Consider the following 12,914-nt stretch of genomic DNA (forward strand, 5'->3'; position numbering starts at 1 on the left):
GGGGAGGGGGGGGACAGGAAACAAAGGAATACAGTTTTATTTCACCACTGAATAAATGTGAAGTAGAAGAAGAATATCCTGAAAATCATAAAATAGCATGTTGAGAATTAAGTTGGTTAAAGAAATACCAAGGCAAAGTAGAGAATGCAGGGATATGTATTATTCTATTGACACGACGGTTCTAAAGTCCGAATCACGAAGCCGAGGTTTATTGTTCTGAAAATAACATTGAATGTGACCCAAAATAGTTCGATTTCACTTGTGATGATAATTCGCGAAAAGTATCAGATTCTGATGAAGATAGGGGGGGGGGGGGGGAGGATAGTTCAAGTAAGCTAGAAGTTAACATTTCCGAAGATGTAATTCCTTCGAATTTGAAACAAAGTTTGAGAACGACAGAAAGTGAAGATTGGCAAAACACAGCAGAACAGATAAGCAGAACGAAATAATGCTTTTTAAGGCCAGACTGGTTATTTTAGGTAACCACCAAGTATGGGGGGGGGATACTTTTCGCAAGTGTTCTCTCCAGAAATTTCCCTTTTTTTTTATTGATGCTTTCTTTTCAATTTTTGTGTATAAGCTACATTTTGTCCATTTCCAAACTAATGTTTGCAATGCGTATCTATATGCGGGTATAAAAGAGGAGATTTGTGAGACAAGCTGAAGGGTTTGCCGATCCCTGAAATCTAAATTTTGTCTGTAAATTGAATAAATTGTCATTCTGATACAGATTACGCCTCGAATCACGACGACCGGATTTCAATGGCGGGAGAGGGGGGGGTCTAGTGTTTTAGTATAGGTTCAAATAATATGGTGTACATTCAAAGAAAAATGCGTAGCACTGTCAACGATGGAAGCGGTGTATATTTCAATTAGTGAACAATCTAAGGAAGTTATATGGATCAAAATAATTTTAAATGAATTGGCCACGAAAAGAGTTCAGAATTTTAGATTGATTAAAAGTACTCTGTACTGTGACATTCTAGTCGCGATCGATTTTTCTAGATTTGCAATAGAAAATTGCAGAACTAAGCAGATTGATGTGGGGTACCATTTCCTAAGGAATTCGATTGATGAAAATGAATTTGGAATGAAATCTGTTGAAACTAAAAATAATTTAGCTGATTCTTTCACAAAACCTTTTTTTCGGGAAAATTTACGTAAAGCTTGAATTGCAATGACTTCAGAATTGCAATAACATATTTTTTAGAGTTTTTTTTTTTTAATGTTTCAATTATTCCATTATGTTTAAGTTATAATTTGCGCACACAAACGGATAGCCTGTAATATATTTTTTATTCATGTATTAAAGTATTTCTTTTTTTCCGTGTGCTGGCGTGCCAAGAAGGGGGACTTTGCTAGCGAATATTTTTTTCCTTTCCCTCCAGCGCACGGAGAAAATAAAATTGTAGTTGATTTCATTTTTAATTTGTGCCCGGTGATATGGTTACGTTTAGGTATTTCAAAAAAAAAAATAATAAAAAAAAAAAAATAAATAAATAAATAAGCTACAATTTCATTCCAGTCGCCTGAATTTTTCATTTTAATTTATTTACTAATGCAATGTTATTTTTTTGAGTTTAGTGGTATGCAAATGGAAAGAACTTCCTTAACTTGTGACCAGAACTGAATGGAATAATGGTTTATCTCATTTTATCAAGATGGCAAATCGCGGTTGTGTTCCACTTGGAATTTCAAAGAAGACCCTAGTTTGAGTGATGTTGCGATGATTCACTTAGTGACATGAATTCCGGCAACGGAAGTTTATAAGTATCTCTTTTCATTTATATTTTTGTATTTACGTATGTAATTTTCAATCACAAATGCTTTTGAATTTTAGAGCGTTCTTAGCCACTGAAGCCTACCCTACGGTCTGGGTGCCATATTGGGCCCCTGAAGCTGATTTTTGTGGCCCTTTGATAGGTTCTATGTTACAATCAAGAACTATGGATTGCAACAAGATAAACTAAATTTTATTTTGTTTTGATTGAAATGTGATCGGGCATACTATTCATTTAAGTCTGAGTTTTTTAAATTTGTTGTTCAATATTAGTTTTTACGGGTAGTTGAATATTATCACTTCAAGAATCACCGGAATATAGAAATTTCTGTTGCTAGAGCGAAATTAGACGTACATTTCTTTTTTTTTTAATTTTTCAGTAAATTTTGAATACTGATTTTTGTTTTTACATGTTATTAAAATCGAAGGAACCAAAACAGAATGTTAAGTACTTTATTATTTATTGTACGTATTTTTGTAAAAATTACAGGAATAAAATTTAAAGCCAACTTCATAATGAGAGCAGCAATAAAGATTAAAGTACGATATATTACAGCGTATGAAACTTTCTTCGCATATTCAGACATGTGTGACACTTATCAAACAAAATTATTGATTATTTTTACTGCAATGTGAATAAAAAGCAGTTATTTTTCAAATAGAGTATGTTTAAATCTGCAGTTAAAAAGAGGTGCGGTCTTCTGGCAAAGCAACAAGGACGGCGGACCAAATGTGGACTTAAAATTTCTTAATGATTGGAACTGGCACTACCAGATTTACTCATTTTTTTATATGTTTGACGATTTATTCTTTTGTTAAAAACTTTCAACTTTCCTGACCGATTTTCCTTTTTTACTGAATTGACTTGAACTAAGCCATCTTAATTTTGGGAATATAGAATTGTTTCTACCTGATTTCAGGTAAATTCTGAAAAACTTGAAGATAAATTGTGTAAATCCTCTCAAAAGAAGTGCCACTTAAAAAAATAAATAAATAATAGTCGCTGATGGTTTGAATGGGGACATCGATAGCTGTTCAAATTGGGCGGGAGAGAGGGCGTCCCCATTTTGAAAGACACAGAATATAAGTGAAACATCTTATATTTGCTTAAATATTAAGACATTAGATAGAATGTTCTTGCGGTATTATTTTATTTCAACTCAAATGGACTCTTTTATGTGATTCCTTAGTACTTAAGAAAAAAGCTCCAAAAAATTAAATTTTAACAATATAATAACACATTTGTGGAATAAAATATATGAAAAAAAATATTTTGAAAAATTATAAGTATGTAAATATTTCATATTAAGTACAGACAGAGTTTTAAGTAATTACTTTGTTTTATATTCAGATTTCTAACGATGGGAAGCTGTCAAAGAAAAAGATGAAGCTGGTATCAGTTGAACATAGTTTGAGCTGTTTAACAAGTGTTGGAAAGGAATATGGGTTACCAAAAAAAAGAAAGAAAAACCATCTGTATACGACCTTCAGTGTTACTATAGGAACTCGGGGGAGGGGGGGGGGGGGGGTACTAAAAGATGCTAGATAGAGTATTCATTGCTTTAAATGAATACCCCAATATTTCCCAATTGGTTGTCCTAAACATCGACCTTGCTCCATTTCCTAAAAAGTATTTCTCCACCTCATCCTTATTATTGTTTTGAAGTAAACATATTGTAATCCGATAATCTGAAGCCTATTGTAAGAAAAAACTAGATACAAGTTTTATCATTTTTGAAAATTTTTTATTTTTTTCTTTAGGCCAAGATGTTAGCTTTCCCATTTTGGACAACTTGGAATTATTGACTTATAGAAGGAGTTATTCTCCCGATCACTTCAGTTATCCGATCGAAAAAAATAAACATTATTCTTAATCAACAGTCTCATATGTATTACGAAATCCTTCAAAAATACCGAAAATTACAGGGATTTTTTTTTTAATTGTATTTCAGAAACCAGTATAAGTGCATTTCTTTACATGGAAAATAAAATGTCAGATATTATTTTCTTTATTTTTTTCTTTTTTGAGTTCTTATGTAAAGTATCCAGATTAGGACAGACATTAGACATTAAATAACCACCGTTACAAATGCGTAATTTGCAAATTGCTGCCAAACAGTTTTTTTTTCTCCTTAAAACAACATATTTAGCGCTTAATTGGTTCCTGAAATAAACGATTCAATTACAATTTAGGTATATGTTAAGCAGTTTCAAAATAAAAACAACTTCCAAGGCAACCTTAATTTCAGATCATTCAGAGTCATAATTTTACTCATTTTAGGACGTATTTTTATACCTACATAATTTTATTTTTTATGTATGTTTTTTGGTGTCTACAAGTTTTATGAGATTCTAACAAGTTTTATTTTGACAGATGCTTTCATAATATAAGGCCTAATGATGGCTCCAAAGTCGGGAAAGATGTCACAAAGAAGAATCTAGTTCGTGATATAAAAATATTGACCTTGAAAACATTTGCATTCGATTTTAAATGAGTTTCTGCAATTTCACTGTAATAATCTGTATTTATAGGTAATGTATACGAAATAAAATAATTTTGCGATTTTTAATGGTGTGAATGTTTCGTTTTTTCTCATGAAAACAGTATAACAGAATACAAAGTTAAACTAAAAACCTGACAGATTTTACTATACCGAGTGAAAATTTGTTTGTTTAATAGCTCTGAAATTCTGAACTATCACATATTTATTGCTTTCATCAATGTAAACTTTAAAAGGTTAATAATATCAAGTATTATCTAATCTATAATACTATTCAGTTTAGAATAAAAACCATTCTGCACAGTCTAAATGCTGAATACTGCACATATGGTGTGAAATAACGTTAGTTTGTTAGTAGTTTTTCTCAAATAAAGTAGGTACAAGTGCAACTTATAATATTAAAAAAAAGAAGAAAACCATGAAAATAATCTGTTTTTCCAGAAAAGGAAAATAAATGCAAACAATTGTATGTATAAAGTTAAAAATAAACATAAAGGTATAATGGATTGCATACTGTAAAACATTTCCCACGTTACGCTGCTCATTTTAGCATTACAACAATGCTGAAAGTGAAAAAAGTATTTTCAGTGAAGATACGATGTAGTGTTTTCAGTTATATATATAAAAAAAAAATTCTCATTTTTACTACCTTCATGGATCGAAATGTTTTGTTTTATGAAAAGGCTATAATTGTTCTTAAAATAAAGCTTCAGACCATACCTTGCAATTTCCTTCTATTTGTAAATTTTTAAGTTGGCAATAAAAGCTAAAAGTTTTTTGTAGAAATGAAAAAGCACCATTTTTCCTCCTTTAACAGGTGCTTATAAAATATAAAGACGGTTGTTGATTTATTTTGTGTACAATGAAATTAATATCAATAAAACATATTTAGCAGCAGTTAATTATTTTTATGTAAAATGCTTTTATATTTCTTTACTTGTTGCTTTTCATAGCCTAAAACATTATTTTTGTTGTTGAAAAACTTTAGAAAAAGAACAGATTTCGTATGTAGACTTATTTCTACAACGTACATACAGAATCAATTGCTTTACTTTTCTATATTGCTCTTCAGCTGTAAAAGCAATGATTTCGGCTATGAAAAGAGACAACAATAGGGGAGAAAACTCTTTTTGCATAAAAATTTCTAAGTATTTAATTTATGGTTTACTGCTGTTAGTTTTAGTGTACAAATCATTTATAAAACCGTATACTACTGCTTGCACGGAGCAGTGCAGCTGATTTGGCAGCATATTACTGCTAACTTTACAGTTTGTTACTGTTAATTTTGCAGGACAATTTCATTAAAAAGCAGTATATTACTGTTGATTTCACATATTATCTCTGTTCAATTTACAGGCCAATTCATTCCTAAAACAGTATATTACTGCTGATTTTACAGTTTGATACTGTAAATTTTACAGGGCAGTTTCATTAAAAAACAGTATATTACTGCTAATTTTACAGTAAGTCATTGTTAATTTTACAGGGCATTTCCATTAAAAGACAGTATATTACTGCTAATTTTACAGTTTATCACTGTAAATTTCACAGTAAAAGTCTGTTATAAGACAGTATATTACTGCAAATTTTACAGTTTAGAACTGTAAATTTTACAGTTTTTCTTTGGAATGTGAGCTGCCAGTATTATACTGTAAAAACAACAGTTTATTTTTTGCAGTGTATAAATATTGAAAGATAGAAATCCAAACCCTTAAGATAAACATATATGGCATGTCGATAGCCGCAGTGCTGGCTTCTATAAAGTACCGTATAAAAGTAAATAATTAAGTTTGTATAAATTCAAACTTTTATTTGCGGGCGGTGATTTCAAGGCGTCCTGCTAATAGTTACAGAATAGTTTAGAAAAGAACTACACTGCAAAAAAAAAGCTGTTGTTTTTACAGTATAATACTGGTAGCTCACATTCCAAAGAAAAACTGTAAAAATTACAGTTTTAAACTGTAAAATTTGCAGTAATATACTGTTTTATAACAGACATTTACTGTGAAATTTACAGCGATAAACTGTAAAATTAGCAGTTATATACTGTCTTTTAATGGAATTGTCCTGTGAAATTAACAATGATTAACTGTAAAATTAGCAGTAATATACCGCTTTTTAATGGAACTGCCCTGTAAAACTTACAGTATCAAACTGTAAAATTAGCAGTAATATACTGTTTTAGGAATGACTTGACCTGTAAATTTAACAGAGATAATTGACAAAAGATGTATAGATAAAGGCCACTTTCGCTCCGAAAAAATTACTATGATATGATCGAAGAGTTCGAGAAAAACGTGAACACAGCAAGTAGAACAAAATTTAGTTCATATTTTAAAACTTACAGTAAGAAAAGTAATTCGTATTTGTAAAAATTGAAGAAAAAAAATGAAAGGAGTTTCAAATACTTGCCACCATTTTTCTGTAGTCAAGTAGAAAAAATGCAAGTTTTTCCCCTCCTCGAACAATTTGCATAAGCAATGTTGCCACCAAATAAATAAATCATATGATAATTTTCGAAATTGGCGAGCGTTAGCAAGCAAAAGCAGAATACCTGTATAAACAATAAAAATTTAACATTTAATTTTTAAAGTTACAGTTTAGTTAGTAGTTATAGAAAGTTCGTAGTTACTTGTTTGCAATTAGTATATTCTCAAATGCAAAATGTTTTGGAAGATTGTACTATGTTAAATCTGAAAAGTTTTAAACTATTTTGTGCCAACTAACAAGCAACATTTGCAGCGAAAAAAAAAATAATTTTACTTAATACGAGAGTAAGATTTTCTCATATAGTGTACGCATAATTTTTCAGCACATGCTTTACTAAACATACATTCCAATTTAAAATTTTTCGGTGACTGTGGTTGAAACTCCATGAACTGCATTTTTCTTTCGGAAGGATGGTGCACTTCAGAGGTTTTATTAAAATGAACGGCATATCCATTTCAACAGACTTTGAAACGATGAATTGAAAGAAAAGTTTTAAAAAAGAAAAAGAGTATCTTAGTTTGAATGCATCGATGCTATAAGTTATTTTTTCGATCTTTCTGGTGGACTCCTCTGGCAGAGAGTTAATAGGTTTCTCCGTTTCCAAACTTTTCTTACGTCATTTAACTGCGCACTGCTAAAGTAAACATTCAAGTCAGTATTGCCACTGGGGTCGTGAGCACTTGTGGTAGCAAATATATACAAACTATGCTTTAGGGCGTCAAAGAAAAGTAATTTAATATTTATATTTTTTGAAAAAAAATACATTTTATACCTTGAAGGATATATTTTTCTTAAGGAGTTGCTTCTTACAAAATTTTAATCTTACATGCACGGATACACGCACGTTATATTTGTATTAGCTGTACCCGCACGGCTCTGCCCGTGCTATAAGGTTTTAAAAATAGCTCTTTGAGAATATGTGAATTTCCTTCTCGCTTTGATACATAATTTTACCTAAGCTTGAAGAGTAGGGGAAAGTGGGGTAAAACCGGGACCCTAAGTTTTGCAGGCTTCCAGAAATCACAGTTTTTAGTATAAAGGAACAAAATTTTTTAAAAATATGCACTCCTTATCTATTAATGCAACCACAGTTTCAAAGCAATAGGTGCTTTTTTTTTAATTTTATTAATTTTTTTGTAAAAAAAAAGTCATTTTATCCGGTTTTGTCCCATTAGTGGGTTAAATTCGGGTAGATATGTTATTGCTATTCATCTCACCTTCTAGTAATGACAGTATCATTTTAGTCTTTCCGCCACTTTATTTAAATGATATTCTATTAGTTTGAGCTTTTAAAACCATCTTTTTACATCAACAGAATGATTTTGGTTCTGTATCATGGAAAAAGAAACGTGCATTTAAAACATAAGTAGATATTTCATAAGTTAAATTGAAAATTCCTTAATTGAAACTATTATTTTCAGTTAATACCGAAAGTACCGGTATTTTACCTCAGCTAATACCGGTATTACGAAATTGCAAAATTGCTCGAAATACCGGTATTCGGTCTACCAGTATACCAGTATTGCAATCACTATTGGTGGATGAAATTCTCTTATAGCTATAAAAGTGTTTCTTGATGGGAAATCTTTTGCATTGTATACCACACTGTAATCCAGTTCCTTTAAGTTTCGCCACTTGTCCGCTGCCATGACCAATAACAATTTCTCAAAAATTGCCATTTAAGCATTTCTTTGAATCACCGGATCTATGATGTTTAGAGGATCATCAAACAATTGATTTGTATACTTTGTACCTTTAAATGAGTGTAAAGGTCCATTTTCACGAACGTTTGTTCTTTTCTTTAAATTTTATTTTTATCGAACCATAGATGCATAGTTTTTAAAGATATAATTTACCAGTGTCCTCTTTCCAATAGTAGCTTAGTTTGAAAAATATAGACCTAGTACTCCGTTAGCACTTGTTAACGAATACTAATGACTGAAAGGTCTTGGTTTTGGGAGATCGAGATCAATATCACATTTTCATTTCTGTATTGCATTGACAATATCCGCCAAATATACTTTTGCTCGATTTTTAAGTCAGTTTTTAAAAGCTCGATTTCTTCCGACCGAGTTCTATCTAAGTTAATTATATATAATTATATAAAAACAGTTGAAGCTTTACTCAAAATTCAGTTTTTGTTCCTCTTTTACACTCTGGCTGTTGAAAGGGTTATTTAACTGGTTAGAAGGTCGGTTTGTTCCGTATTTTGGGATGAGGCATGTTATGGATCAAAGGGAAAAACCTTATACTCGCGATCATCAATGCAAAAAATGAATCACAAGTAAAACTTTAAACCTTTATCTAAACGTAGAACACTTAATTAAAATAATATAGTTACTGTGAATGTAATTCTAAAAAAACATATAAGTTCTGTAAATAACTAGTTTTCTTGGAAATTGAAGAGTGTAACACTAAGTGCAACGACCTACTTACGGTGGGTTCTGTGTATAATGCAATTCTATATAATTGCATTTCCAACAAAGAGTTGTATATTGCTCATTTATGGTAAAAAATTATAACTGGAGTCTGAAGAAGTACCACAATGTGCAAAAAAAGCTAAAAGCGTCGATTTTTGATTAATTTCACGAAACTTTGCGGCTTATGCGCGAACTAAAAACTGTAAAGGAATGTAAATATTTTAAAGATATATGAAGAACGTGTTAAAAGGAAGCATGTAAAAGGTATTAGAACAAAAATTTCCAACAGTTGAATTTTAATAAAAACATTTGAAAATTTACCATTTTTTACCTTTTTTTTTTCTTTTCAAATTTTGCTGCTAATGCGCGATTTGAAGACATAAATAACATTTTTTTTTACTATTTTTCCCATGTTTAGGATGGCAGTACACAACTTTTTTTTTTTTTTTTTTTTGCTACTAGAAGTTGCTTCTCGAAAACTTTTTTTTCGGCCCACCCTACTATACAGTGTTAAATTTGCTTTAGTGTGAAAATAGGCAGAATTCAGCCAATAATTAGAAAATTCACTTAAAAATTAAAAGTAATACGATAGCTGAGCTCCCGTGAGTTCCCATGCAAGTTAAGCTCTTGACAGAGAACTAATGAATCAGTTCGCAGCATGAAGCTACGGCTTAAATGGTCATATTTCATCAATGTTTCTTTGAATTGGTTATTTGACTATGTACTTTTCATTTTTATTTTATTTATTTATTTATTTATTTATTTATTTATTTGATTTTTTCCTTTAATAAATTGTTATGAAAAATGACATGCACAAAAACAAAATTTTAACATTTGCATAGCAGTATGGGCTGTACATACAACAATAAACTGAATGAAGAGTATGTGAGGCGCTATTTCATAAACTTGCTCCTAATTTTCCAACTTGGAAAGTACAGTTATAAAATGATGATTGTGTTTCTCTCAACATTAAAAGTTTTAGTTTAGCGTTTAGTTTCGCCATCTGGTGCATAAGTTCGTAGTTAAAGCTATATTCTCGTTATATTTTTCTTAAGAATATTGATAGATATTTATGCTTATTTATTGTATATGTATTGGGGAAAATCCTAGACAACTCTATCTCAGTTTGTGAAATAGCTTTCTGTTTATATTTTTAATAGCTTTTTCGAAGGTGAATGATAAAAGCCGAAATAAGAATTTCTAAATTTATGTGTAATTGCCGAGCATTATCAATATATATCAAAACGTTTTCTTTTATTAAATAAATAATATCAGAAATAAATATTGTGTAAAGCATAAGTTTTTTAAGTTATTGAATCAAAAAAATGTAACAAAGCTAAAACAAATGAATGCAACAAAACATTATCAAAACACAATTACAAAAATTAAAAAGTCGTTTGATTTGGTGTCAACCCATATTATCTCTTCACATTTTAACTGTAACTTAAATGCTTTCCTTATTTTCAGTGATGTTCTAAATTGTAAGAACTAAACGTAATTATTGTAAGAAATAACTTAAATACTATATAAATTCAAAATTCCAAGCAAAATACATAAAATAAACGGTTGGGAAATCACGAAGAGTTTCAATTTGAACACTATTTTTTGCTATTGAAAACCAATTTTACTTAATTAGTTCTAAAAATTTTTTTGTCCTGCAGTTTTGTAATTATGAATCAAACTTCATAGTCGTTGAAAGGAAACAATTATTCTTAAACTTCAAAACTTCAACTCATCTTTTCCATATCTCTCCTACTCCCTATCTTTTTTTGGTGCAAGAGCCCTTGGGGGCTATACTGCGCCAAACGATTATTTATTTTATATTATTCATTTTTCATTAAAAATGTTTGTATTAGCAAAAAAGAATCCTAACTACCCTATTTTTCCTATATATGCAATGTATAAATTGGTAGATAAATCTTTAGAATGAGCATAAAAATGGAAATCTACGTAAGTTAGGAGACCTAGAGGTACACGATAATACCCAAACCATGTTTAACATGATTTAATACAATACCTTTGCTTAAAAAGCGTAAACAAGATGTTAAGAGAGGTAAGGTTGTTAAGCAGATTTCCAAAGAGTAGAGTGCACATTATCAGAATAAGTCAATGTAAAAAGGAATCGGGGGTGCCCATCCCCCAAAACTCTACCCCCTCTAAAAATTTAAATGGCTCACTCAGTGTCATGCAGTAGTATATACACTGTTAACAGATATTATCTGTTTTCAATATTTTTATTTCAATTAATTAGATAAACAGCGCACTAAAAATAATGAACGAGTAAGAAAGCAACCAAAAGTGCTTTCCCTGGAAATAAAAATAATAGTGCTTTCAAACATCTTAAAATGAAAATAATTAAATTTCTACGTGTTAAAATTTGAGTGAAACGAGAGATCAACGGAAATAAACCACAGATTGCAATGAAAACACAGCACATATATCAAGACAACGGAGTTCCTTTATCATGCAGAACAAAACCAGCAGAATTTTCACCAGTGAAAGAAAAAGCTCACAAGGAGAGAAAGACGGAAACTACATATTTAGTAAGTTTGTGAAGAACCATGTTTCGTTATTTCAAGTCTACTGGTTTAACAATGAGATCGTTTGATATAAACTCTCTGTTCAGAAATATACCCGCTAATAAGTACTTTGAAACGTCTCAAACTGGAACTTCAAGAGCATAATTTTTCTGGTTTCGGGATTGAAGAACTTCTTTCTCTTACTCGTGTTTGTCTTGAGAAAAACACTTTTGTACTTGGTGTGCTCTTTCGTAAACTAAAGGTTTGGGCAATCTTTTGAGCCAGATTTATGTAACATTTGTGTGCGTTGATCCCGAGATAAAACATTTTGTGTTTGATGTTCTTCATTACGTTGACGGTTGCTTCCTATTGCCAGACAAAAATCATGTTGATACTAATCATTCGCTTGCCACTATTAATTCGATGGAGCCTCACATTAAATTCACGTTTTAGGACCTCAAAAAGTAATGACGAATTTAGTAATTCGGTGTATTTCCACAACTCACTATAATCCATATTTACATTCAGCTTAAGCTGAATTCTGAGGGAGGGAAAGTCTTATTTTTTGCGCACTCTAAATAATGGGAAGGCAGTTAATTTGAGTTTTGCGGTTTACATCAATACATTAACACAATAAGTTCAGGCTAAAAATGGATACATATTCCTTAAAACGTTAAGTAACTTTTTCTCTAATGAATTTATCAAAAATAAATTGAAGAGGCAAAACTACATCTTCGTACGAATGTTCATGTTTCTAGTTTTTACCTTCTCCTGCAGTGCAAAAAATATATTGTTGTTTTTTACAGTAATGTACTATTTTTTCCTACAGTTTTAATACTGCTCTGCTAAATAACAGAAAAAAACTAAAAATGTTTTAGATTGTGCAAAACGATGCGCAAAAAGATGTTTCTTTCATACGGGAAGAGAAATTAATGAATTCAAGGTATTGGCAGCCATGTTTTTTGATAATTCGGGTGTGCTGAGGCAGGACTGTTTAGCTGTAATCCAAGTTAAAGGTAAGTGATAGTTATATTATTCATTCCCTTTTCCTCAAAATGTAGATTTCTTTATCATCGAGAATGTATGTAAAATAACAGTGTTTATTTTGAAATCGCAATTCGTATTCCAATATTCATTGATGTTGACTTTGCAATTTCTTATAGTTGCTAAGTTGTAGCGATTGCTTTATAGCAAAAAATCCGAG

The sequence above is a fragment of the Uloborus diversus genome, chromosome 3, assembly GCF_026930045.1.
Source record: "Uloborus diversus isolate 005 chromosome 3, Udiv.v.3.1, whole genome shotgun sequence".
NCBI classification, from domain to species: domain Eukaryota; kingdom Metazoa; phylum Arthropoda; class Arachnida; order Araneae; family Uloboridae; genus Uloborus; species Uloborus diversus.